A 27787-nucleotide genomic window follows, 5' to 3' on the forward strand; every position below is an offset into this window, starting at 1 on the left:
TGTCTTATGTTCTTGTTAAATGAGTAGAGCATTCCGCAGTAATGGAGCCAGACCAATCCTTCACAACATGGGCGACAGATGGAACCTCAGTCCTTAGTATTTACGTATGAAGGACATGAACTTTACTCAAATACATTAATCATGGCAATGTTCATTTAGCTGGGGATGGTAAAGGAATATCTTATAGTGCCAGTCACTTTCTATATGCACTTAGGGCATGAGGGCATGGGATGGCATACATGATATGGTGATCACCGAATTTTGTTTCCATAAACCTTGCAAAACTAAAATAAATACCCCACGATGACTTCTTTGTTGATCACTCTATATGCACTATCCTGTGGATCTTCATCTGTTGCTGGAAGGTCATCAACTCGTGAAGGACACTTGATGTGTGCCTGAAACCTGTTGGTCTTTCAGCTATCCATGACTGAGTGTTACAGATTGGCACTGTCCAAGGTTCAGGATGATGTGCTAAAGGATGTTTTAAAGCTTTGAACAGCCACATAATGTACCTGGTAATGTAATTTTACAATGTGAACTGCAGCTTCTTGAACTTTCACATAATATAATTTCAAATTTCATGAAGAAAAGTGTATTTTTGTGAAAAGAAGTGCTCCTTTGGTAAAGAGGTGCCCCGTAGCTTTTGATTCCATTTATTCTCAAGGCACACAGAAAAATATGGTCTAAACAGTCCTTGAGTTGGATCAGGTAGTAGGATTTAAAAGAATCAATACCTCCATTAAGGTATCTCTCTGGATTTCAAAAATACAGAAAGTTCTTGAAAAACTCAGTAGATCCAGAGATAATTTTCCTGGATTTTGACAATTAAAGATGGTAATGTATTTACAAATCATGATGCTGTGTGTCATGTATGTAGTGGTATTCCCAAGCTGAGTTGTAGTTTTAGGAGGTGCTGTCAAACAAAATCTTGGCAATGTCAACCTTGGCAATTTGTCGATGATACATACTAGAGCCATGTTTGGGTTAATGGTGAAGGATGTGATTGTTTAAGTTGGTGGATGGGATGCCAAATAATTATCTCTTTGTCCTAGATGGTGTGAGCTTCCCTAGACTGATGGTGAGCTGCAATTATTGAGGAAAGTGGAGAGAATCTATCATACTCCTGCCTTGCACCTCGTAGATAGTCAAAACTTGTAGATACTCAAAACAGTTTGGGGAGTCAGGAGGTCAATCACTCATTGAAAAATATGTAGCTTCTGACCCTTTCTTGCATCTATAATATTTAGATGCCTGGTCTACTTAATGTTTTGGTCAACAATGATTCTGAGGATGGTGCTGGAGAAATCAATGACATTTATGTCATTACATTTCAGGTGGAGGTAGTTAGATTCTCTTTTACTGGAGATAGTAATTAAATGCTACTTGAGTAATGTTAATTTTATTTGGAGTAAATAGCCCAAGCCTAATGTTGTCCAAATCTTGCAGCATGAACACCAACTGCTTCAGTACCTGACACTGAACATTGCGAAATCATTAGCCAACTTCCCCACTTCTAAAGCTATGAAAAAATCCTGGGGCTGATATGATTGCCCTTCAACAGCCTTAATTATTTTTTTGGATGGGAAACCCATGAATGGGATTGCAAGATCAGTGAAGAGAATGAAGGGGGTGCTGAGTTTGCGGCTCATCAAGCTGTATGATGACTTCCTCGGTACATCTGCAGAGAATGTGAAGTGTGGCCCAGATTGCAGTTATGGGCATGTTCCAGCATGAAATGAAAACATGATGGGAAAGCAGAGTAATAATGAAGTGTTGTCAAGTGGGAGGATGAATAAAATTCCTTTGAGGATGGAAATAAAAAGCAGCATAATGAGGAGACTGGAAGGAAAGGAGGCTGAAGATAAAGGCCCAAGACTGGCAAAGGGAGATAGCAGTTCAAATCCGGAGTCAATATACACATACACACAAATGTGGAGGGGTTTTCAGTTACATATGCATGACAGGAAAGTATTGTAAACAGAGAGGGAAGAGTCCAATGTTGAAGTTCCGAAATTCAAGAGGGAAACAAACTTGACTTGTCAAGAAGGTGAAGCAAGCTTGGACCACCCAGAAACCAGTGTCCCAATTCGGGAACATCCATTTGGGAGAGGGCAAATCCAGTATTACCTCAATAGCCAGAGTATTACTGGGACACTGCTGAAAGTAATAACTTTACCAATAAATCTCTAACTGAGATAATATGTCTGTCTGTATTATAAAGGTAATTAACGTATCAATTGTTGCTTCTTCATTGGGTTCAGAATCTAAGTCTTGTACTAGATTGCAACTTTACAATGCTTCAGGCACTCACATCTTTTACATTGGGAAATGCCACTAAATTAACAACTGTACAGTGAATTTATAGTATGTGCATAGTATGTGTTGATAGATTGATATAACATAAGATGAGAATCATTGAATATATGATTAACATAGCCTTCTAATTTAATCAGGCCCACTGTGTCAGAGAATCTTCCTCCCTGTTAATTGTATAATTCTCGGTTACCATGAAACTAAAAGTTCTCCTGGGAGGATCCCACCTGTTCTCCTCCTGTCTTACCATGATATGTGACTTTTACCTTTAAACATAAACCTTTGAGGATTAAGTCATTAATTTGGCACATCTATATCCATTCCCTTCATACTGTGACTACAGCTTTCTTTAAAAATATCTTTTAATCAATTGCCATTTAACTTAATCTCCAAATTATACGTTTAAACTCTATTTTAAAATAATGCTTTGTGGCAGAGAAATAAGACTCTTTATGCATATACAGTGCCACCTTTTCAGGTAGCATATCATTTACATTTAATACCCTGGCATTAGCTTGATAATTTTTTATTCCCCAGTCACCTCCCCGTTCAAACTGTAAAGCTCATTCTCGAGTTAGCTCTAGCCTTTGTCATTGATGAGCCTATGACCACAAGAGGCATGTTTAACTTTGTGCCTTGGGTAAGGACAAGAAAGAGATGGGACAACATAATGGGAGAGAGAGAGAGAAGACAAGGGAATGAGAAAGGTAGGGGCAGACTGGGAATGGGAGGGAGAAAGCACAAAGAGAAAGAATTGGAAGAAAAAAAGTCGAGGATGGGAAACAGGAAAAGGGGAAGAGAAAGAGAGAAAAGAAAGGGTATGACAGTGAAAAGATGCACAAGTAGTGAGAAGGCTCATTGGCAGAATAGAGACAGAGGCGGGGAAGGACTAGGAAAAACAGCAAAAGACAGAAGGTTTCTATGGGAACCTTGCAAAGAATGCTATGGTTATTTGATTAACTGCATGTGTACAGTGTAAGGTGTATTATTTATATATATTCATTTCATTTATTTTGAGTTTGGATTATGGACTAGTGACATGTGCATTTTGGTCTATGTGTATGAGGGTTTAACAATTAATGTGTCTTTCCGGAGGCATGATTTTAAACCAGTTTGTGTCAGAGAGCAAATGAATGGGGGCCCTCCTGGAGTGATGATGCAAGTTTGTTTATGTTTTGAAAGCTTTGCAATCAGAGAACACAAACATTGAAAGGCATTAGCTTGTTTTTGAATTAGAAGAATCAAGATTTTTGTTTAGGAAAACCCATAGGTTAGAAAGCCTTTCATTTCAGTTCACAAAAAACCTGACTGGGGTCAGATTTATGAACGATTTCTCCTGGAGAAAGGAGTTAGTTCAGAACCGTTATCTCCTTGTAAGAATTTTAGTTAAGAGGGTGACATTGACTTTTGGAATGTGCATCACCAACAATGTAGAAGAAACTGTTATTTATGTGGATTACAATCCATTGAAACTTTTGAGAAAAAATTGGAAAAGAAGTTATAATTCTTTCAGTGCAACTTAATTTTCCAGCTGTGCAATTTGAAAATCATTCAAATGCCTGGAAAATATAGTGTTATAGTGGGCATTTTATCAAGAGCACATATAGAACATAGAACATTACAGCGCAGTACAGGCCCTTCGGCCCTCGATGTTGCGCCGCCCTGTCTTACTAATCTGAAGCCCATCCCACCTACACTATTCCATGAACGTCTATATGCCTGTCCAATGACCACTTAAATGTACTTAAAGTTGGCGAAACTACTACCGTTGCAGGCAAAGCATTCCATACCCTTACTACTCTCTGAGTAAAGAAACTACCTCTGACATCTTATATCTATCTCCCCTCACTTTAACGTTGTGTCCCCTCGTGTTTGCCATCCCCATTCTTGGAAAAACGCTCTCCCTGTCCACCCTATCGAACCCTCTGATTACCTTGTATATCTCTATTAAGTTACCTCTCAACCTTCTTCTCTCTAACGAGAACAGCCTCAAGGCCCTCAGCCTTTCCTAGTAAGACATTCCTTCCATACCAGGCAACATCCTAGTAAATCTCCTCTGCATCCTTTCCAAAGCTTCCACATCCTTCTTATAATGCAGTGACCAGAACTGTACACAATACTCCAAGTATGGCCGTACCAGAGCTTTGTACAGCTGCAGCATAACCTCCTGGTTCCTGAACTCAATCCCTCTATTAATAAATGCCAAAACACTGTATGCCTTCTTAACAACCCTGTCAATCTGGGTGACAACTTTCAGGAATCTGTGTACATGGACACCGAGTTCTCTCTGCTCATCTGCACTCCCAAGAATCTTACCATTAGCCCAGTACTTCGCATTCCGATTACTCCGTCCAAAGTGTATCACCTCACACTTGTCCACATTAAACTCCATTTGCCACCTCTCAGCCCAGCTCTGCATCCTATCTATGTCTCTCTGCAACCTACTACATCCTTCGTCACTATCCACAACTCCACCGACCTTAGTGTCGTCCACAAATTTACTAACCCACCCTTCTAAGCCCTCATCCAGGTCATTTATAAAAATGACGAACAGCAGTGGACCCAACACCGACCCTTGCGGTACGCTGCTAGTAACTGGACACCAAGATGAACATGTTCCATCAACTACAACCCTCTGTTTTATTTCAGCAAGCCAATTAATGATCCAAACTGCTATGTCTCCCACAATCCCATTCCTCTGCATTTTGTATAATAGCCTACTGTGGGGAACCTTATCGAACGCCTTGCTGAAATCCATATACACCACATCAACCTATTTACTCTCATCTAACTGTTTGGTCACTTTGTCAAAAAACTCAATAAGGTTTGTGAGGCACGACCTATCCTTCACAAAACCGTGCTGACTGTCCCTGATCAGATTATTCTTTTCTAGATGGTTATAAATCCTCTCTCTTACAACCTTTTCCAACACTTTACCAACAACTGAAGTGAGACTCACTGGTCTGTAATTACCAGGGTTGTCTCTACTACACTTTTTGAACAAGGGAACCACATTTGCTATCCTCCAGTCCTCAGACGCTATTCCTGTAGACAATGATGATTTGAAGATCAATGCCAAAGGCTCGGCAATCTCTTCCCTTGCTTCCCAGAGTATCCTAGGATAGATCCCATCCAGCCCAAGGGACTTGTCTATTTTCACACTCTGCAGGATTTCTAATACCTCTTCCTTGTGAACCTCAATCTCTTCTAGTCTAGATGCAAGTATCTCTGTATCTTCCTCGCCAACATTTTCATTTTCTATAGTGAACACTGTCGAAAAATATTTATTTAGTGCTTCCCCTATCTCCTCTGACTCCACACACAACTTCCCACTACTATTCTTGATTGGCCCTAATTTAACTCTTGTCATTCTTTTATTCCTGACATACTTATGGAAAGCCTTAGGGTTAACCCTGATCCTATCTACCAACAACTTATCATGTCTCCTCCTGGCTCTTCTGAGCTCTCTTTTTAGGTCTTTCATGACTTCCTTGCAACGCTCAAGTGCCCTAACTGAGTTTTCACATTTTGTACTAATATAAACCTTCTTCTTCTTCTTGACCAGGGATTCCACTTCCTTAGTAAACCACGGCTCACGCATTCTATATCTTCCTCCCTGCCTGACAGGTACATAGTTATCTAGGACACACAGGAGCTTTTCCTTGAATAAGCTCCACATTTTTAATGTGCTCATCCCCTGCAGTTTCCTTCCCCATTTTACACTTCCTAAATCTTTCCTAATTGCATCGTAATTTCCCTTCCCCCAGCTGTAACTCTTGTTCAGTGGAGTACACTTATCCCTTTCCATCACTAAAGTAAACTTAACAGAATTGTGATCGCTGTCTCCAAATCTACTTCCAAATCTAACACCGGGCCAGGCTTGTTACCTAGTACTAAATCTAAAGTGGCTTCGCCCCTTGTAGGCCCTGTCTACATACTGTGTCAGGAAGCCCTCCTGCACACACCGGACAAAAACTGACCCATCTATAGTACTTGTACTGTAGTGATCCCAGTCAATATTTGGATAGTTGAAGTCCCCCATGACAACTACCCTGCCTCTCTCACTCCTATCGAAAATCATCTTTGCTATCCTTTCCTCTACAACTCTGGGACTATTCGGAGGCCTATAGAAAACTCCCAGCATGCTGACTTCTCCTTTCCTGTTTCTAACCTCAGCCCATACTACCTCAGTTAACGAGTCCCCAAACATCCTTTCTACAACTGTAATATTGTCCCTGATCAACAATGCCACACCTCCTCCTCATTTACATCTTCTCTGTTTTTACTGAAACATCTGAATCCCGGAACCTGCAACAGCCATTCCTGTCCCTGCTCCAACCATGTCTCCATAATGGCCACAACATCGAAGTCCCAGGTACCAACCCACTCTGCAAGTTCACCCTCTTTATTTCGGATGCTCCTCGCGTTGAAGTACACACACTTCACACCAGGTTCTCGCTTGCCAGTATCAGATACTTGATTTTGGAACTCCCTACTCTCACCCTCTTCTGTACCTGTTCTACAATTTTGGTTCCCATCCCCCTGCTGTATTAGTTTAAATCCACCTTAATAGCTTAAGTGAATTTCCCCCCAGAATATTGGTACCCCTCTGGTTTAGATGAAGACCATCCTGCTTGTAGAGGTCCCACCTACCCCAGAAAGAGCTCCAATTATCCAAAAACCCAAAGCCCTCCCTCCTGCACCATCCCTGTAGCCACGTGTTCAACTCCTTTCTCTCCCTATTCCTCACCTCACTAGCACGTGGCACGGGTAGCAAACCAGAGAAAACAACTCTATTTGTCCTAGCTCTAAGCTTCCATCCTAACTCCCTGAATTTCTGCCTCAAGTCCCCATCTCTCTTCCGACCTATGTCGTTGGTGTTCATTGCAACTCTAAGTATTCTCCTAGGCATGATGCAGCTGTATGGCTTTAATATTGATTCCAATAAATTCAAATCTTACCTACAATTTCCATTATAAGGACAAAACAAAACTTAAAAATCTCTGCAGGTCAGGCAAAACCTGTGGAGAAAAGCGAGTTAACATTTCAAGATGGTGATCTTTCATGAGTTTTTGTTGCATTTACTGTTATTTGTTCAGCTTTGCAGTAGCTACAGTACTTTGCAAAATGTTCACTTCCTGTCTTGGAAGATAAGAAGGCAATGTATGGTGGCAGTACTAACATTTTTACAAATAACGAGGGGATAGAAAGTATTGGTGTGCCTTTGTGTAAAGGATCCTCTGATGAAACAATATGCTGATAATGTCTTTTGCACCCTTGGTGTCAACTATTTCTTTTATCAGGCTTCTGAGCTACTGAAGTCTGCTTTGCCAAATTTCCATGTTTCCTTCTCTACTTGTGTGAATAACTTCTTGTAAAGTCATTCACACACCTGCATTTTTTTTAATTTGATTTGTTTAATCCTGTTTCAGATTGTCTCATGATAATATCACTTTGACAGTTTGATTGCCTCTTGATTTTCACCAAAACCTTCCACAAGTTATTCTATTTATCTGTATCTGTTCTACGGTTCTCACCACTTCCCTTTAAATGTTGTTCCTCAGAAATATCTTGCAGTCTTGATGTCAGTTTGACTATTCTGTGCAGAGATCTTGGCTATCCTTTGAGTGATTCCAGGATCTTCTGCTTTGATTGAATGATCTTCACTTGAATAAAGTATAAAAGACTTTTGACATATAAGAGCAATATGTCAGGATTTTCAGTGGAGGGAAGGAGCAAGCCAGGAGATGAGAAGAGGGAATTAATTCCAGAAGATAATTGTAATTTTTAAAAATTATTCAAGGGATCAGGATATTACTGGGAATGTCTGCATTTATCCTTTATCTTAATTGCCTTTAAGCAGATGGTGAGTTATTATGAACTCCTATAGACCACTCGCTGTAAGTACTCATGGAGTTGCGTTAGGAAGTTCTGGGATTCTGGTCCAGTGATGATGAAGAAACGTAAGTATCATTCCGAGTCAGGTGTATTTATACTTGAAAATGAATGTTTGATGGCCTTCACCCTCTTCATAACAAAGGTTATAAATTTGGGAGGTGATGTTAAAGAAGTCTTAGCAATTTGTTGCAATGCTTCTATTAAGTGGTAACACTTTGTTCAGTGGAAGTGGAAAGAGTAACTGTATAAAGTGATGGATGGTGAGCTGTTTTTGTCCCTGATGGTTTGAGCTTTTTGTGTGTTGTTGAAGCTCTACTCATTGAGGCAAGTGGGGCGTATCTCAACATGCACTAAGTAATACTTTGTAGATGGTTGAAAGATTTGGAAAGTCAAGCAGTGAGTTACTTGCCATGAATTCTCAATCTCTGATGTGCTCCTGTAGGCAAATAATATATTTATTTGTTATGTTTCTTATCAATTGTGACTTCATGGATGTTGATGGTGGGAGGTTCAATAATGGAATGTATTTCCTGTCAAAAAGAGTCAGTTATATACAGTCTTGTTGGAGATGGTTATATCACCTCTTTGATGCCAAGTTTTAAATCACTAGATCTATTCTGAATTTACAGCAGGTATCCTGGTAGTAGTGTCACATAATACAATGGATGGTATTCTCACAAGTACTATGCACTTATCAGTGCAGATATGGATTGATGCATCTCTGGCAGGTGGATTGGTGACAGTGAGGTTAAGCAGATTTTTCTGTCTTAGTTCAGTCACCACCTGCTATAGGTCTAGTCTGCCAGATATGAGCTTCAGAACTAAGCCAACTCGATCAGAAGTCGTGCTACCAAGGCACTTTTGGTGATGGCTATTCAAGTCTTCCACTCAGTTGCCAGTATTGATGTGCATAGCATTAAATCTGCTATGCGATGTGTCTCTACGCTGGCCTTCCTGGCCAACATTAAAGCCGATGTCCTGTTTCTGCAGGAGTGTGGGATACCTCACCTCAGCAGCTACACGAGATGGTCGAGCTCGTGGGCCCATGGGCTGTCAGTTTGGTCGGGGGGCAACAATAGCAGCGCCTCAAGCCTGGGTATCCTGTTGCGAGGAGGCAACTTCACCATCTCCAAGGTTAAGGAGGTGGTGGACGGGCACCTCCTCGTCACTGACGTCATAGAAATGCTCCCCTGAGACTGATTAATGTGTACGCCCCAACGGGTAAGAGTGAACGGTTGGCCATCCTGCAGCAGCTTCCACTGTTGCTGGCTACGTCCAGGCCGGTCATTTTGGCCGGAGACTTCAACTGTGTCATTGATGCAGATGGATGATCTGGCGGGGGGGACAGTAAACTGGACACCACATCCGGAGCACTGATGGAAACAGTTAAAGATGCCAAACTGCATGACATCCTCAGCACCCCTGCAGACGGAGCGCAGTGTAGATACACCTGGTCACGGGCAGACAGGTCTATACGCTCAAGGATAGATTACCTGTTTCTGTCCCAAACGTTCTCAGTCAGATCCACCAATGTCAAGCCGGTGTTCTTTTTCTGACCACTGCCTCCTGCTGGCCGACTGTCACTAACAGGATGGCCAGTGGACTGGCAAGGGAACGTGGAAACTGAACACTAAGCTGTTGACCCCGGGAAACATTGAGGAGCTCAAGAGGATTACGCAGGTTGGAGAACCATGAAATCCCTGTTTGAGCCTCCAGCGGACTGTTGAGAAACATTAAAAGGAAACATCAAGAGGTTCTTCATCCTCAAAGGTGTTCAGGAGGCACGAGAGTGAGGCGGGGAAAACTGTCCCAGCTCCAGGAAAGTATGCAGAACCTGCTCCTGCTGCAGACGATGGGGGTCAATGTCACGGAGGACCTCAAGTAGGTGAAGGGCCAGCAAGCCTCGCTGTTTGCCTCAGAGGCCTCCAAGATAATCTTCCGGTCCAGGGTCCGCTCTGTGGAGCAGGACGTGACGTGCTCACGTTTCTTCTTCCAGAAGGTGCACAAAGAGAGCTCTATGCTCAGCAGCCTGAAGGGAGAAGGCTGACGTCATGAGGATCAGCAAATCTTTCTATGCCAGTCTGTATGACTCAAAGCCAACTGACAGCGTGACCTCCCAGTTGTTCCTGTCCTCTATCACGGAGGTCTTAGACGACAGAACACGGGAGAGTCTGGACCAGCCGCTATCTCTGGATAAGCTGACCAAGGCCCTCAAGTCCTTCGAAAAAAATAAAACTCTCAGAAGTGACGGCTTACCGGTCGAGCTCTATTCTGCTCTGTGGGACTTGATTGGCCAGGACCTGCTGGAGGTGTAAGTCAGTATGCTTCGGACAGGTACCATGAATGAATGCATGAAGAAAGACATCATCACCCACATCTACAAGCGGAATGGGGAGAGAGAGGAAATCAGGAATTGGAGACCAATCTCACTATTGAATGCCGATTACAAAATCTTGGCAAAGGTCATCGCCAACTGGGTCAGGTCTGCTCTGGATCGGTGATCCACCCTGACCAAACCTGTGCTGTACCAGGCAGGAAGATCGCTGAGAGTCTCGCACTCCTCAGGGATACGATCGCCTATGTGCAGGAGAGGGTTGGACACCTGCCTCATCAGCCTGGACCAGGAGAAAGCCTTTGACAGGATATCATATACATATATGAGAGATGTTCTCTCCAAAATGGGCTTTGGGGAGGGAATCTGCAATTGGATCAGACTGCTTTCCACCAACATTGTCAGTGCAGTCTCAATCAGATAGCTTCCCAGTCAGATCTGGAGTCAGGCAGGGCTGCCCTTTCTATCCTGCCTTGTTTCTGTGCTGCATAGAGCCATTTGCCGAGTCCATCAGGAAGGATGTGAGCCTGAGAGGGGTGACTATTCCTGGCAGTGGAGGCCTGCAGGTTAAGGCCTCCCTGTACATGGATGATGTCGCTGTTTTCTGCTCGGATCCGCTGTCCGTGCACAGACTCTTGTGCATATGTGACCAGTTCGAACGGGCCTCGGGGCAAAGGTCAACCAAGGCAAGAACAAGACCATGCTCTTCGGAAACTGGGCCGACCAATCCTTCATCACCTTCACCGTCAGGACTGACCACCTGAAGGTGCTGGGTATTTGGTACGGGGGGGCTGGGGCGTGCGCCAAGTCTTGGGGGCAGCGAATCAAGAAAGTGAGGCAGAAACTGGGCAGATGGAAGCTACGGTCTGCTCTCCATCGTGGGTAAAACCCTGGTCATCAGGTGTGAGGCACTGTCACTGTTGTTATATGTTGCACAGGTCTGGCCTATTCCCAGGCCCTGTGCCGTCGCAGTCACCTGGGCCATCTTCCATTTTGTATGGAGATCAAAGATGGCCAGGGTCCGAAGGGACTCAATGTACAAAGCTCTGGGCAACGGGGGAATAAACATACCCAATGCAACCCTCACCCTGATGGCCACCTTTGTGTGTGGCTGCATCAAGCTGTGCGTGGATCCCCGGTACGCAAACACAAAGTGTCACTACATACTGAGGTTCTACCTGTCCCCGGTGTTGCGAAGGATGGGCCTAGCCTCACTGCCATGGAACGCTCTGAGTAGTTGGACCGTTCCGTATCACCTGTCTTTCGTAGAGAAGTTTATGAAGAAAAACACCTTTGACCACAAGTCCATCAGGAAGTGGTCAGCGTGCAGTGTCCTTGAGACCCTTCGGGAAAAGGAGAGAGCGGATCCTGTTGAGCGGTTCCCTGGGTAGACTGTCAAAGTCATTTGGCAGAATGCGTCTTCGCCAGAACTTTCCAACAAGCACCAAGACATGACTTGGCTGGTGGTGAGAAGGGCTCTGTCTGTGAGATCCTTTATGCACGCCCGTACTCTCTGCCACACCACATGCTGCCCTCGAAGCGGCTGCGGAGGGGACAAGACTATCACACACCTTCTGGAATGTGCCTACGCAAAGGAAGTCTGGAGACGAATGCAGTGATGTTTGTCGAAGTTCGTCCCGAGCAGCTTCATGACGCGGGACTCCGTGCTCTACGGTCTGTTCCCGGGACGCACACCGAGACAAACATCAACTGTGCCTGGACGATCATCAACTCGGTCAAAGACACTCTTTGGTCTGTCTGAATCCTGTTGAGCTTCCAGCTGAAGGAGCTGACCCCAACTGAGTGTTGCAGGCTGGAACATTCCAAGGTCCAGGACACGTGTTGAGGGACGCGGTGAAGCTTGGGGCAGCTCCTGCCAAGGCGCGGTGGGGAAAGACCACCGTGTAACGTCTGCCTACCAAAGAACAGGGGGCTCACGCAGTAAGTGGGCTCCACTGATGCCTCAGCTAAACATATGGATGGTAAATGTACAAACCTGTATATATGTTTGATTACTCAATCTCTGTATGCAAAGAAATAGAATGTATACGTATGTATGGCATGACCAGTTGTGCAGATCATCAAAGTATTTATGAATGAAGTATATTTTTGAAATTAAAAAAAATTCAAGTCTTCCACTCAGTGTGCCTTATTTGTCCAAGCCACACTCAGTGCTTCTTCCAAGTAGTGTTCAACATAGCAGAGTATTGATCCATTAGCTGAGGAAAAGTAGTATATAGTAATCAGAATGAGGTTTTCTTGCCCATGTTTTCCCTGCTCTCATAAATTTCATGCAACCTGTACTCAGTGTGGAGCACTCCCAAAGCCATTCATTCCCAACATTTACCTCTGTGCTGCCATCTTTGTTGACTTTGTCGTAATGCTGTTGAATGACTTAATAGATTTTACCTCACTTAAATTTCATTCACTTACGGAGAATTACAATTAGGCCAAATTGCAAAAGAAAAGGTTTTGTCAATCAGATAGTCTATGCATAAATTTCACCAGGTTATAGGCAGGTTTCATTGCCATAGCAAGGTACAATGAAACCGTTAAAATTCACAAGGACTATTGGTGAGGAATAGCAATTGTATTTCTTTGTTATTCAGCAAATTATCAACTTATTTCCTGATACACTTTCATATCTATAAGGACAGGTGGAAATAGTAAAATACCAAAGAGAGGAAAATGCAGAGCTGTTCGGGAATTATCCATTATAAGCTTTCCTAAAAGGAATGGTGGCAAAACAACAAATTCATTAACAGTTGGCTGAACTGTTGCGTTAGTTAAGTTGGGAGAAAATGAATAAACATCTCATGATCCTTTTCAATATCACCCAATCACCAATTATCATCTCGGCCCAGAATTCAATCCTCTACTTCTACTTCTATACTTCCATTACTTCTTCTTTATGCCACCCTAAAGCCCACCTCTTTGATCATGCTTTTAGTCCATCTTTCTAATTGCTCTTTCATCTAGCACTAGTTCTTATCTGATTATACCTCTGATGTTTTATGTGGTAAAGATTCTGGATAAATGTAATTTCTTACTGATAACGACTCAGCCAGTTAAGCTGTTTCCAATTCTTACAAGATACCATAATCTTACCACCAGCTCAGATTTTAACATAGAAAATGGGTTTCTTTTAAAGTCTATTGTTACTTTTAATTAATTCGAAAACACTTTTCGTTGTTTAGATATTTTGTCAGGTTATTTGGAAAGGACTGACTGGATATTTTCATTGCACTTTCATTATAGAATTTATTCAACTTGAAATGAAATGAATTTGTAATTACAAATGTCAGTACAAAATGCTGTCATAATTAGCTGTTTGCAACTCAATCCTCAAAGTCAATACCATTTGAAGGTATTAATGGTCAATAGAGGGCACTCTCATCAAAAGCTCAGTCTGTACGAGGTAAGCTTAGTTAAATATGCTACACTTTAACAACTGTAAAATCCTGGCAGAAAACATTAACTGTCCATTGTCTTTCTTGCTTTGAAGGCAGCTTCTTTTCAGCTGACATTGGAGAAATCAGGGAAAGAAAATTTGAACAGGTTTAAGGGTTAAATGGCCTACATTTGGACTTATGTTCTTATTTTAGAAAAGACAAGTTATTAACAATCTGTTTAAGATAAAGTCCTGCAAATTTACCCCAGAAGATGAGTGGAATATAAATGAAATATTAACTCAAGTTCAATATAAACAGACATTAGTCATTAGCAAATATTAAGATTTACAACCAGTGCAGCATTCATACAGTACAATAAAAAGTTTGAATTTGTAATAACATTAATAGTTACATGTTTTATTATGTTAAAAATCACACAACACCAGGTTATAGTCCAACAGGTTTATTTGGAAGCACTAGCTTTCGGAGCACTGCTGGATCACAACCACTTGATGAAGGAGCACCGCCCCGATAGCTAATGCTTTCAAATAAACCTGTTGGACCCGGTGTTGTGTGACTTTTAACTTTGTACATCCTAGTCCAACACCGGCATCTCCAATCGTGTTTTATTACGATCTCCTTTCCTCATTTTAAACTACCTTCTTGCTCCTATCCATTACTGTAAGTGCAATGGCTTTTTCTCAGTCTAAAGTCCACTAGACACTGGAAAACTGTACTGTCTTTTGGAAATGGGATTGGGATCTCTTGTTATTTTCTGCTAGTTGTTATTTTTATTATTACCAATAATATTTATTCTTGTTCCATCTTACCGGCTTCTCACTGGCTGCCTGGTGTTTTGCATTCATTATACTGGTAGTTTACTTTTTTCAGACTTCTCCCTCAGCTAGATTAAACATAGACTATCGCCTCCTTAGTTTCTCATTGCCCATCATTAATTATCCTGAAGACAGTGGTGAGCTGCCTTCTTGAGTGGCTGAAGTTTTTGGGTTTAGGTTCACCCACATCCAGGATTTTGACCTACCTGCAATGAAGAAACCGTGATCTAGTTCAAAGTTAGAATAGTATGTGGGTTGTAGGAAAGCCTGCAGGTGGTGTTTCCACATGTATCTGCTGCCTTGTTCTTCTATATGGAGAAAACTGTTTTTGGGATGTTTCCCTCAACCTAACCTACACAGAACCAGCGGCCTTCTCAGCGGCTCAGCTTAACAGCAAACTATTCTTCACAGGGTCTCCCTCTCTCTCTCTCTCTCTCTCTCCACACTCCCCAACCCCCTCCCCCACCCACCTCTCGTACACTCACTCATTCTCCAATTGTGTATAACTTTTGACTGTTCTTCAACAACTTTTGACTGACCAATTGAAAACCTTGTAACAAGTCCTGTCTTGTTCCTAAGCAGGATTGAATTTTATACCACTGGAACTCAAAAGTAATTTGGAACTGTCTGATCTCCCAATATTACACTGTTTACAGCTCGGTGGCATTCACAGTACAAATTGCCCATAACAAGAAGAGGATTTGATCACTTAGTTACAATGAGAATAGTATTTGAATTCTGCCATATTTTTCTGTAATTATATATGACTTTGCTACTCAATAAATCCCATGTGACAAATATATTTTGAAACAAGTGGTTTGTATATCTGGGAAGAAACTGTCATGAGTGGGGCAAAAGGTGGGCATTATCTGATTTAATAATTGAAACTTTCATGAAGTAAAATAGTTGTAAATGGAATAACACTGACTTAAACTGGTTGCAGTAATCAGCTTATCACAGGTTAACCCAGTTTTATGAAAGCAATGTGAAATAAACAAAGACAGTATGAGCTGAAATTGACATTTTAAAAAGGCATTGACGCTTCAGATCTGTATCTCCAGTTTGATGTATACATTTATGGATAAGTTTCACATGTTAGAGACAAAAGAGTCACCTTCAAATTATCCAACTCAGAAAACAATGAGGTCAAAAAAGGAATGCATGAATGAACTGTATTTCACACAGCTGCAGCACAGCAGAGACAGAATAGGGGAAAGCCTCCTCCCTTTAAAAATGTTTCATTTCAATATCACTCAAAGGACACAACTGCAGTGATAAAACAAATTGGAGAAACATTCTGAAGAAGAATCTCTCGCCTCGAAACGTTAACTCTGCTTCCCACTCCACAGATGCTACCAGACCTGTTGAATTATTCCAGCTATTTCTGTTTTTCTTTCACATTTCAGCATCTGCTGTTTATTGGTTTTTTTTCTTTCTTTGGTTTCTTTTTTGGGAGAAAAATCTGTTTACCAAGGACTCAACAATAACTGCCATATTCACTAATATTGAGGATACGAATGATTAATTACTAAATCATGGTCTCAGTTTAAAGCCTAACATCTTGAGAGCATTCTACAGACATTTCAACTGCGAATTTATTTTCTTCATTTCTGTGCTAGGAACTCTTCCTTTTACACTTTATATCTTTATTTATGGGAGTGTTTGATATCACATCTTTGTTCATTCCCCCTCTGTTAGCAAGGAATTAAGTCACTCAAGAAATTTTTGTAATTGGCTCTTTGTCACAGGCTAATGAGGAGGTTAAAAAGAGGGGAGCTAATTTACCTCCTCATCTGGTCAAATCAAAATTGGGCTCAACTGATACATTCTAACAATGCTGAGTAAGAATTGGAGTGAGAGAAATACTGCAAAAATGTGTTCTTTAATCTGTAATATTAAAATGTCCTCATTTGATGTTCACACTTCCATATAACAGGAAGAGGCAACTTACAATAAAAAAAGGCATTATCCTTGGAAGAATTAAAAGAGGTAGCTAGGTAATTAGAGTTGTGGAGGCTAGATCACTGGAAGTATTTTAAAATAGTGTTTTGAAGTATTTACAAGTTGAGAGCAAAGAGGATCTGGCACAAAAGAGGAATTGTGGCCTGTGGCAGATCAACCACAATCAGAATGAAAGGCAGAGCAAGGACAATGGCCAACTTGTGATCCTGTGTCTTATGTTGATGTGTTCGTCTGCACAAGGAACAACATTCACTGACAGTGAATCATATCAATCTATCAAGATTGAAAATCACAAATGCAGGGAAAGATTAGATAAACTAAGATTGGCTTCCTGAGCAAAGCAGAGGTTAGGGATGTCCTAATTGAGGTGGATAAAAGTTTAAGATGCCGAGACTGAAATGGACAAGAAAGATCTGCTTCCCCTGCACCTAGATTAATGACTAGGGAGTACAGTTGTGAGGTGGTTGGTAGAAGGGTTAGAAGAAGTATAAGGAAAAATATCTTCCTCTAAAAATGTGAGTGTCAGGAATTTTCTGCCAATTTGGTAGTGGAGGCAGAAATACCTAGCTCATTTAAAAGGAACTTAGATCTGTCCCTGAAGAGCTGTATCCTGCAATGCTATAAACTATGTGATAGAAGATGGGACTAGAATGGGTCTTTGTACTTTTTCATGTTATGCTAGCACAGATATGTTGGTCTGAATACTATTTCTTAACTTTTCTATGAATCCATGGTCTTGAGAATTCAGAAGAAATGCGTGATTTGGCTGTAATCTTCACTGTAAGGAACACACTTCCACCACTATCAACAGAATCTCCAACAGAACATCTGTATCAACTGGTGAATTTCAGTACAAGATGAGTGTGGACAAAGAAACGTGGTCCTCCTGCCTCAGATGTATGGTCTGGGATAGGTAAATGAGAATGGACAGAGACTACTTGCGTTTTGCTGCTCTTATGAGTTTGCATATTGAACATAATCTTTCAGAAAAGCAAAATGTCACAAGTTGTTACCTTGCCATCCACAATCAGAACATTGATATAAATTACCTGATCATCACCAAATCAGAGTCATTCGATTGTCTTTGCAACACATTCAGTTACAATAATGTTGACCACAAAGTCCATCACTCTCTGATATACACCAGGTTTAGGATTCAATCCTTGAAGTTTTTCATTCAAAGCTCAAAAGCCATTCTGTTATGACATCATAACATTCAAATGTACTCGAGCTTGGGGCAGCTGCCACCAGGCTCATTGTGGAAATGGTCCATTCAGTTATTGGACCTTCTTGTTTCCTCAAATGCATATAAATATAGTCTGATTCATGTGAGAGATGCCTTTGAGTTGTTTGGATGGAGTCAAACTCCAACGTTTGTTTCCTTGCAACTGTGCAGAACTGAACAGTGTTTGTGTCTACATGTGTATGTTTTTTGTATGAATAACCTATGTATTGAAATAAAAAAGTCATAACATACAAAAAGTATGCAGAACCTATACCTGCAAATGAAGCGGAAAATAACTTGGTGAATGCAACAGTGCAACTTCTGGGAATGGGCCAGAACTGCACCATGTTCAATAACAGAGAGAGTGCCTTACATCTGATGCCCAGGTTTTTACCTACAATGGAGGGGCAGCGGTAATCCCAAAAACCCAGTTTCTACCTCACCTTCGCAATTGTCTTCACAAGTTTTTGCGCATTCCCCAGCCCCTTTGATCCATATTCCCAGCACCTGACCTGACAGTGAAGGGAATAAAGGTTTGGACAGCCCAGTTCCCAAAGAACATGGCCTCTTACTTGCTTCAATTTACCTTGGCTTCCAAGGCTAGTTTGAACCGGTCGCAGATGCTGATGGTTCTGTGCACTGTCAACGGATCTGAGCAGAAAACGGTGACATCATCCATGTACGGGTAGGCTTTGACCTGCAGGCTTCCACTGCCTGGAATAGTCACCTCTCTCTGACTCTATGTCACGGTCTGTGGTCTGGACTTTAGAGCAGGATGAAGCATGCTCATGTTTCTTCTAACAGAAGGTGCACAGTTCTGTGCTCAGCAGCCAGTAACGCCATCTCAGTTTGACGTCCTGGGGATCAGCGAATCCTTTTACATCTGACTGTGTGGCATGAAGCCTTCCAACAGCTCAGCTTCCAGTTATTCCTATCCTCTATCACGGAGATTTTAGATGAGAGCATGAGGGAGAGGCTGGACCAGCCACTACCTCTGGATGAACTGACCAAGGTCCTTGAGTCCGGAAAAAGAATAGAAATCCCAGAAGCAACAGCTTACCGGCCGAGATGTATTCAGCTCCGAGGGACTGATTGGCCAGGGCATGCTCGGGGTGTATGACAGTATGCCTCTGGGAGGAAACATTTGTGAATCCATGAGAAAAGATATCATCACCTTCATTTATAAGTGGAAAGGGGACAGGGAGGAAATTAGAAATTGGTGACCAATTTCACTAATGAATGCATACTGCAAAATCCTGTCTAAGGTCATAGCCAACTGGGTCAGGTCTGCTTTGGGATTGGTGACTTACCCTGACTAAACCTTTTCTGTACTGGACAGAATGATCTCAAAGATCCTCATGCTCCTCATGGATACAATCACCTCTGTGCAGGATGGGGTGGGGGGGTGAGGTGGATGCCCGCCTCATCAGCCTGGATCAGGAGAAGGCTTTTGACAAGATTTTGCTCACCAACGTGTGGGACATGCGCTCCAAAATGAGCTTTGGGAAGATAATTTGCTATTAGATCTCACTGCTCTACACCAACATTATTAGTGCAGTCTCAATCAATGGGTGGGAATCAGAAAGCTTCCCAATCAGATCTGGAGTCAGGCAGGATGCCCATACTCTCCTGCCTTATTTGTGTATTGTATAGAGCTTTTTGCTGAGTCCATCAGGAAGGATGTGAGCCTGAGAGGGGTGACTATTCCAGGTAGCGAAGGCCTGCAGGTCAAAGCCTCCATGTACATGGATGATGTCACTGTTTTCAGTGCGCAGACCCATCAGCATCTGAGACCAGTTCAAACTGGCCTATGGAGCCAAAGTAAATCAAGACAAGAAAGAGGCCATGTTCTTTGGGAACTGGGCCGCCCAATCCTTTATTTCCTTCACCATCAGAACAGGTTACCTGAAGGTGCTGGGAATATGGCTCGGACGGGCTGGGGCATGCGCAAAAACTTGGGCAGAGCATCACGAAGATGAGGCAGAAACTGGATTTTTGGGACTACCACTCCATCACCATTGTAGGTAAAAACCTGGTCATTAGGTGTAAGGCACTCTCTCTGTTGTTGAACGTGGTGCAGGTCTGGCTCATTCCCAGAACCTGCACTGTTGTAGTCATTAAGCCATCTGAGACTTCATCTGAAGGTCAAAGATGTAATGTATCTGAAGGGACACCATGTACAGAGGTCTGGATAAGGGGGGGAAGAATGTACCCAATGCCACACTCAACACAATGGTCTCCTTGGCATAAAACTGTGTGTAGCCCCTCGTTACGCAAACAGCAAATGTCACTGTGTACTGAGGTTCTACCTATCCCTGGTGCTATGAAGGATAGGTTTGGCCACGTTGCTGTAGAACACTCCAAGTAGTTGGACGCTTCCATATCACCTGTTCCTTGTTTAAAAATTCGTGAAAAGGACATCCTGGGGATTGAAATTAACGTGGATCCAATCATTCTTCTTTTGGGGTTGCCAAATTTGCTCTCTCTGAGGGAAAACGGGAAGAGATTGTGTAACATTCTTACCCATTATGCGAGGAAGAACACTCTACTGAATTGGATGTCAGAAAAGCCACCAGGTCTCATGGGGTGGCGTAGGCTGGAGATGGAGCACCTCCCCCAAGACTACCTCACAAATATGGTGCACCATAAAACGGAACAGTTTTACAAGACATGGCGGTCCTTTTTAAATTATATTGATGCTGATTTATCAGCAATATTAATTAGGGTCGTGGTATTTCCATGGGAATCAATATGGGTGCCCGTGGGGCTCCGGGAGGAGGAGACTGGGGAAAAAGAATATGGGTACTGTAGATGGTGCTCCCAGGGATGGGAGCCTCAGTGGAGGTGTGATGAGTGAGATAGAATAAAGTAGTGAGAAATTATTTAATTTATTTGAATTTAGATTAAGTTAGTATTTATTTAATATGTTTGTAGTTTAGTTGAAGTTAAGTAGATATGTTTGTTCTGTTAGAATAGTAGGTCGTTCATTAACAATAGTACTGTGTTATGGCTTTGTTTTACTGCCTTTTTTTCTGTTTTGATGGTTTTTTTGTATATAGATGTTTTGAAAGAGATTTAAAAAGATTTTCAAGAAAATTTTTATTTTAAAAAAACTTTTATTTTAAAGAAAGATGCTCGAAACGTGTTGGTCTTCCAGAACAAGGAGTTGTCCTCAGCCAAGTGCTGCAGACTGGCACATTCCAAGGTCCAGACCTATGTGCTGATGGACATACTAAAACCTGGGGCAGCTGCTGCCAAGGTGCTGTGGGGAAAGACCACCATCTGCCAAAGTATAATTGGGGATCCATTCAGCTATCAGGCTCTCCCGGTGCCTCATATGTATGTAAGTATAGTCTTGTACGAAATGGTGCAATTGTATATTTTGAGCCTTGCTCTGAGAGATAAAAGTCTTCATCTTCTTTTAAAATGGGCAATATTTTCATTTTCACCTGTGCCCCCTATTTCTTGATTCATGGATCTAGGGGAGGGGAAACATCCTCTCAGTGTGTACCCTGGCAAATTGTCCCAATCTGATAAATGCAATCTGACAAGGGCAATATTCTGGCCACAATGCTCATCTGGGAGCTGTCTCAATAGCTGATGTAATCACTGTAGTCATGCTTGTCCATGTATACACTCTTTATTACATGCATATCCCAGGGCACTGTCCTTCCTTGCAAATGCTGGAGGAGTCTTTTTCAATTTAGGCGAGGAACTGTTTTGGTTGTATGTTGTTTTTTTAATTTCACAAATATATTTTATTCATAAAAAGGTCTTTATTTCTGTCATCACTAGAGCAATTCGATTTTGTACAGTCTTCACATATGGAGAAGAAACAAACCAGTTTGGTGTATAAATCCTTAATGCGAGGAATCGGTATTTATTTAGCTGTGAGAAATATCTTACCATTTGGTTAAAATCACACAAAGGTGAACTGACCCACTGGGCCTCACAATCGGTATGATCAGTGCTGCCCATTCCGCAAACTGGATAGTTGCTTCACTTTCCAGCCTTTTAATTTCTGCCTCTATTTTTGCCCATAAGGCAAGTGTCACGGGACAGGCCTTGCAGAATCGTGAAATTGCCTCCTGGTCAACATGCAAAATGTCTTTGGTCCCTTTGATAGTCCTGAGACCTTGTAAAAAAACTTTCTGGTATTTAATTTGGACTTCACTCAGGCAGCTGTTTTCTCATTGAAAAATGTTAAGCCAATCAAGGTGAATCTTTACTAAATCAATTACACCCCATCAACCTTGGGCCTGAGCTTTTTGCTACAATCAATGATCACTGAAACAGCTGCTTCTAATATGAGATTGGAACTGAAGTTGTACCCTTAATCTGTGAAGGTTCCATAGATTCTCAGCCAAGCCAAGGTCCTGTGCAAACCTAAGGGTTGGAGTCCAGAGCTGGTTCTGTAATGACTGAAACGGGCATGTCGGTATCAACCTCCATTAGAACCAGGTGACCATTTAACATGACGTTTATTTTGATTGGTTCTGATTTGGATGTTGCTAAGCAAGTTAACTATTCCAAACCAGGTGTAGGCGGATGTTCCAGGGTGTGCACTCTCCCGGATACTGGCCTATGAGTTTTCTTACTCCATTTAGGTCTACTGGGACTCATTTGATGTCTCAGGTCTGCAGACTGACAACAAGAATAATGGCTTGCCAGCCCAAACCTGAAGAAAATTTTAACCATTTGGCCAAGGCTTGGCTTTGTTTCAGGGTTTTGGTGTGGTCTGACCTAGAGTCCCTCTGATCAGGATATGTCCTGAGAAGGCGATGCAATTGCCTTCACTCATGTTTCCAAGTTCAGTCGGACTGGCGAGGGTGTCCACATCCATCAGAATACCCTGTAACCCATATGCTCCACTTGCTGCACTTTTTAATGTTAAAGCCAACTATAGTGTCTGTTTGAAGTCCAGTTGGGCTTCAGCGAGTAGGTGCTTTCACATGTTTACATCATTAATTCAGCTCTTGTCACCATTGAAATAACTCCACAGAGGCCATTATCCCATCACCCAATTATCCTTTATTTACACATAGACCAGATTAACAGCCCCACTCAGGGAACTCATATTCTATGAGGTCCACCTGGCTTACCTTGTTACAATCACTGCACACTACACGTTCAGATTATGTTTCTATCTTTTCTCATAGTAGAAGAAAACAAATCAATTATCAAATATGTAAGTCAGAAATTCAGAACAAGCTTCATTGTAGCATCATAGCACGGAGACCTGGGCGCTGCCTGTGACTGTCTTCTGAGACCTGAAGAAGGGCTCATGCCCAAAATGTCGATTCTCCTGCTCCTTGGATGCTGCCTGACCTGCTCCGCTTTTCCAGCAACACTTTTCAGCTCTGATCTCCAGCATCCGCAGTCCTCACTTTCTCCTCTGAGACCAGAATTCAATCATGTCTGACTAGGGGTCCAGTAGTCACATGATGGAGATGTTTTCACCTTTCAAGAAAATGGTAGCCTCTATCAGGACCACTTCCCATCTGGTTGATCGTTGTCCATTGTTTGTGAGGAAGGTTGGATCTTTCAGGTTGTGCTGTGTGTTGGGGGGGGGGGGGGTCCTTTTAATGGAATCCACCTGGTACATCTTGTATCGACTTGCAAATTAGGAGTAGGCCACTCAGCCCCTCAAACCTGCTTCACTATTCAGTAAAATTACAGCTGATCTCACTGCAAACTCCACTTCACATTCTCACCTACTCCTGATAACTTCCACCACCCACTCCCCCCTTCCTTAATGAGAGTCTTTCTTTAAAATATGCAAATTCCCTATTTCCACTGCCATTTAAGGATGAGCATTCTAAGTGCTTCAGAGCATTACTCTATCAGTTAGCAAAGTTGAGAGAGTTGCTGAAGGGCCTAAGCACATGTCCAAAGTGGTTTCTGGATTTAAGGCACATTGTTCTAGTTAATCTCAGTCATCACATTCTTGCCAAGGTAATGTTGCTTTTTTTTATTCATTCATGGGATGTCACTGGCTAGGACAGCATTTATTGCTCATCCCTAATTGCCCAGAAGGCAGTTAAGAGTCAACCATATTGCTGTGCGTCTGGAGTCACATGTAGGCCAGACTAAGTAAAGACTAGGTAAAGTTTCCTTCCTGAAAGGACATTAGTGAACCAAATGGGATGTTCTGACAATCGGCAATGGTTTTATGGTCATCATTAGAATCTTAATTCCAGATTTTATCAAATTCAAATCAAACCCGAGTAGCCAGAACATTATCTGGGTCTCTGAATTAACAGTCCAATGATAATACTGCTAGGCTGTCACCTCCCCATTAGAGATTGTACATCCATGGTGTAAATGGAGGTGTGATGTTTATAAGCACAGGCAGCTGAAGTTGGTGATGTCGATAAACAGTGATAATTCTCATAGTCGAATTCAGCTGTCTATTATGGCACTGTGGTTAGCACTGCTGCCTCACAGTGCCAGTGACCCGGGTTCAATTCCCGCCTCAGGTGACTCTCTGTCTGGAGTTTGCACATTCTACCCATGACTGCGTGGGTTTCCTCCGGGTGCTCCAGTTTCCACCCACAATCCAAAAAATGTGCAGGTTAGGTGGATTGGCCATGCTAAATTGCCCATAGTGTTAGGTGAAGGGGTAAATGTCGGGGAATGGGTCTGGGTGGGTTGCGCTTCGGCGGGTCAGTGTGGACTTGTTGGGCCGAAGGGCTTGTTTCCACACTATAAGTAATCTAATCTAGTCTAATCAATGAGAAGCAATATTTCTCTGTAAAGTATAACAGGGTAACTGCTCTATACAGTGTATCAGGTCAAGTGCTGCTATATGGGAAGTTTGGGTGTCTTTTCTTCATTAGGATTGGTCAGGTATGGGATCAGGTTGACTTTGTAAGAAAATAAAAGCAAAATTAAAGCAATAGCAGGTGGTGGAAATCTGAAATTAAAACAGAGAATGCTGAACAAACTCAGCAAGTCTGGCAGCATCTGTGGAGAGAACCAGAATTAACAGTTTCAGCTTGATGTGACTCTTCTTCAGAACTGTCCTCCTGTTTAAGCTACTGTTTATTCAATAGGGTGCAGTTGAGCAAGATCCCCACACAGAAGGTGTTGAGACCTGGCTTACCTCTGTAACACGGAAGGTGATTTTCATGTCTCTGCTTACTTGATCATGGTTAACATGGAATGTTGAAGTAGTGGGCTTTGTCAGTTTTGGTCAAATTTGCCATGGGTGAAGAGAGGTCTTGTGACTTAGGCTAATATTCAGATCTATTCATCACATTTTATTGTTTTTCTAAATTCGGTATACAAATCTGACCTTTATTGCTTCGTACTGTATAATTGATGCATATCCACTTAAAGGTCTCTTCACACTGCCACTGGTTTTCAGCTCGTGCTGGATGGAGGGCTCGACAAGCAGCAGACGGAAAAGCAAACGCTGTGAACTGGAGGTTCTCATTTAAAGATACAAAGCACCAGACCTTGCATCAGCAAGAGAGGTCCCACTAAGAGCCACACGCCTGTCTACGCTGCTTAGCTCCCTCACTCCCACACTGCACTGCCCCCATACTTCCATCACTCACCTGAGGCTCGGGTGGTCGTGGGCCTCAAATGAGTGCATTGTTGATAGCTGTCATTGCTCTATCCCTAATGACTCTGTCAATGAATGCACAGCTTTAAGTCTCTGATTATCCAGCATTTCTCTGGGGGTGTGGGGTTGAGATTGGGGGTGGGGGGGGAAGGTTTCCTGGGTGAGAGTGGATTCCTGCCCTCAAGACCTCGATGGGAATTTACTTCGACTGGCCTAACTGAAAGGAGGTGACAAAACCTTGTGCCTGTTCTTCAGCCAACACTCAGGCCCCCATCACCTTCCATGAAACACTGACCAGACTTCCACAATGTCAGACAAAGAGAGGTTATGCTCCTATGCTGTCTTCAACATTTACCCAAAATATAATACACACTAAGCGTACCAGTTTCTCTTTTATAACATTACTGTGAACGTTACAGTGGACTATAATTTCTCTGCTGTTCATTAAAGGTATGTTAATATGAATTTAAAATAAAATGAGTTCAATGTATGATGTCAAAATATCCTTTACTTCTGGAATTGCAAAAACAACTATGATTTTATATTATTAAATAATTGATTATGGACCAAACCGAAAGAGAAAAGTACATATGTATTTAACTATTAACAAGCCAATTGCAATCATAGAATCCTAAATACAGGGAGAGGCCTTCTGGTCCATCATGCATGATGATAGTCTAATGAAATATGCCTACGCTGTGAAAGCTATTTTACAAGTGGTCAAAGGGTTAAGCATTGGCTGTATATGCCAAGATTTCTTTCTGTAATGTGTAACACTGTGACTATCTGACTGATTTCTGTCCCACCCAATGTTGTCAGTGTTCCAATCAATTTGTGTGTTTATAAATTCAATTGGCTTTTCTAGCATCAAACAACAAAATTAAATTTAAGGATAAAGAGTGCACTGTGACATTGTTAAACACAGAATCAAGAAGCCCATTGGCCTTTCCTTGCGTTGTAAAATTCTGCGGTTCTATCAAATCCATCATTGCTGCTTTCATTTCCTTGTACCTTATACTGAACTCCATTAATGCTACTGTATTTGCAGGTTTAATATGTAGTGCAAAATAAACATGATTGTTGTTAAACAGAGGCCTGAATAAATTAGGTACTAATGTTTATTATAGACAAGATAGCACAGAAAGCTTTTATTTGCTCCAACCTGAATGTTGTTTAATTGAATACTATTTGCTAATGCACGCTCTGTAGTTGTAAGCTCTCACTAGCAACTAATAATTTATAACTTGTAAATTTTCTAAAAGGTTTGCTTTATAATAAGTGTTAAGACATAAAATTCACGACTGAAAAATTTCAATGCTTTTGCTTTGGACATATTATTTGTTGTAAATTTCAGTGTGATATTTAATCTTTGCACCAAATAGATAACACAAGCTTCTGAGGAGGTAAGCAAACTGCTTGGCAACTTGAAGTTTTTAGGGCTTAAACAATCAATAAAATATGAGAAAGCTATGAATGATCCAAGATCCATAAATGGACCTGGAAATTATCACCTAGGATTTATGGAAGGCTACTTCTGATCAGAATTACTTGTTAAAGTAATTCTTCATTATCAGATTAGTGGCTTTTCCCCAGTTGGTGGATTTCAGGTATTCTTAGAATTTCATAGAATCTAATTTCTATCAAGTTGTGACCATCTCTGTTACAAGGTGTACACTATGTTAGTCTATTATATATTTATTTTGATATAACCAAACCATTGCAAACAATATACCTGTTAATTTACTCTCAGTTTTCTCTCCACCTCCTCCACATGATCACTGCACAGTTCAGTGCCTTTTATTTCTGTGTTATTCACAGCAGCAAGTACCAAGGAGCTGTTCACCTACAGGAAGCATTGCAAACAAATTTCCATTAACCATTCTTAACAATCATCAAGAATCAATAATGGAACATTCCCCAGATTATCCTCTTGAAATCAAAAAGCATTGGAGATTAATTTATACATCCCTCCTGCTGCCATGCCTCCGGTCAACTATGCAACATGAAGGGATTGAACATGAATGCCTCTTGTCTTGAATTTATTTTGATTTGAATATGCACATTTCTGCTGAAAATGATCTAAAACAATGCAAAATTTTCTTAATGCTGCTGCAAAATGTGATTTGGTATGGACTATATAAAAAGTCATCCAATATTTTTTGGATATTGGAATTGTTAGCTTTGGATATATTTGAAATATACTGGAAGGTTTTCATGTATATTTCAAACATTGTGCTCAAAAATAAAATGAACAAT

At 41.7% G+C, this 27787-nt stretch overlaps 1 long non-coding RNA gene across 1 annotated transcript; it reads left to right on the forward strand.

Annotated features, from left to right (window-relative positions):
• The first annotated feature begins 15353 nt into the window (after positions 1-15353).
• On the forward strand, positions 15354-25656 carry LOC148148315 (uncharacterized). Its single transcript, XR_015759186.1, has 3 exons — positions 15354-17649; positions 21089-21304; positions 25303-25656. It is a non-coding gene; the product is annotated as an uncharacterized LOC148148315 (long non-coding RNA).
• The last annotated feature ends 2131 nt before the right edge of the window (positions 25657-27787 follow it).

Source organism: Chiloscyllium plagiosum, unplaced genomic scaffold, assembly GCF_037043375.1.
Source record: "Chiloscyllium plagiosum isolate Xiang-an unplaced genomic scaffold, Cpla_swu_hap1 HiC_scaffold_13, whole genome shotgun sequence".
Lineage (NCBI taxonomy): Eukaryota > Metazoa > Chordata > Chondrichthyes > Orectolobiformes > Hemiscylliidae > Chiloscyllium > Chiloscyllium plagiosum.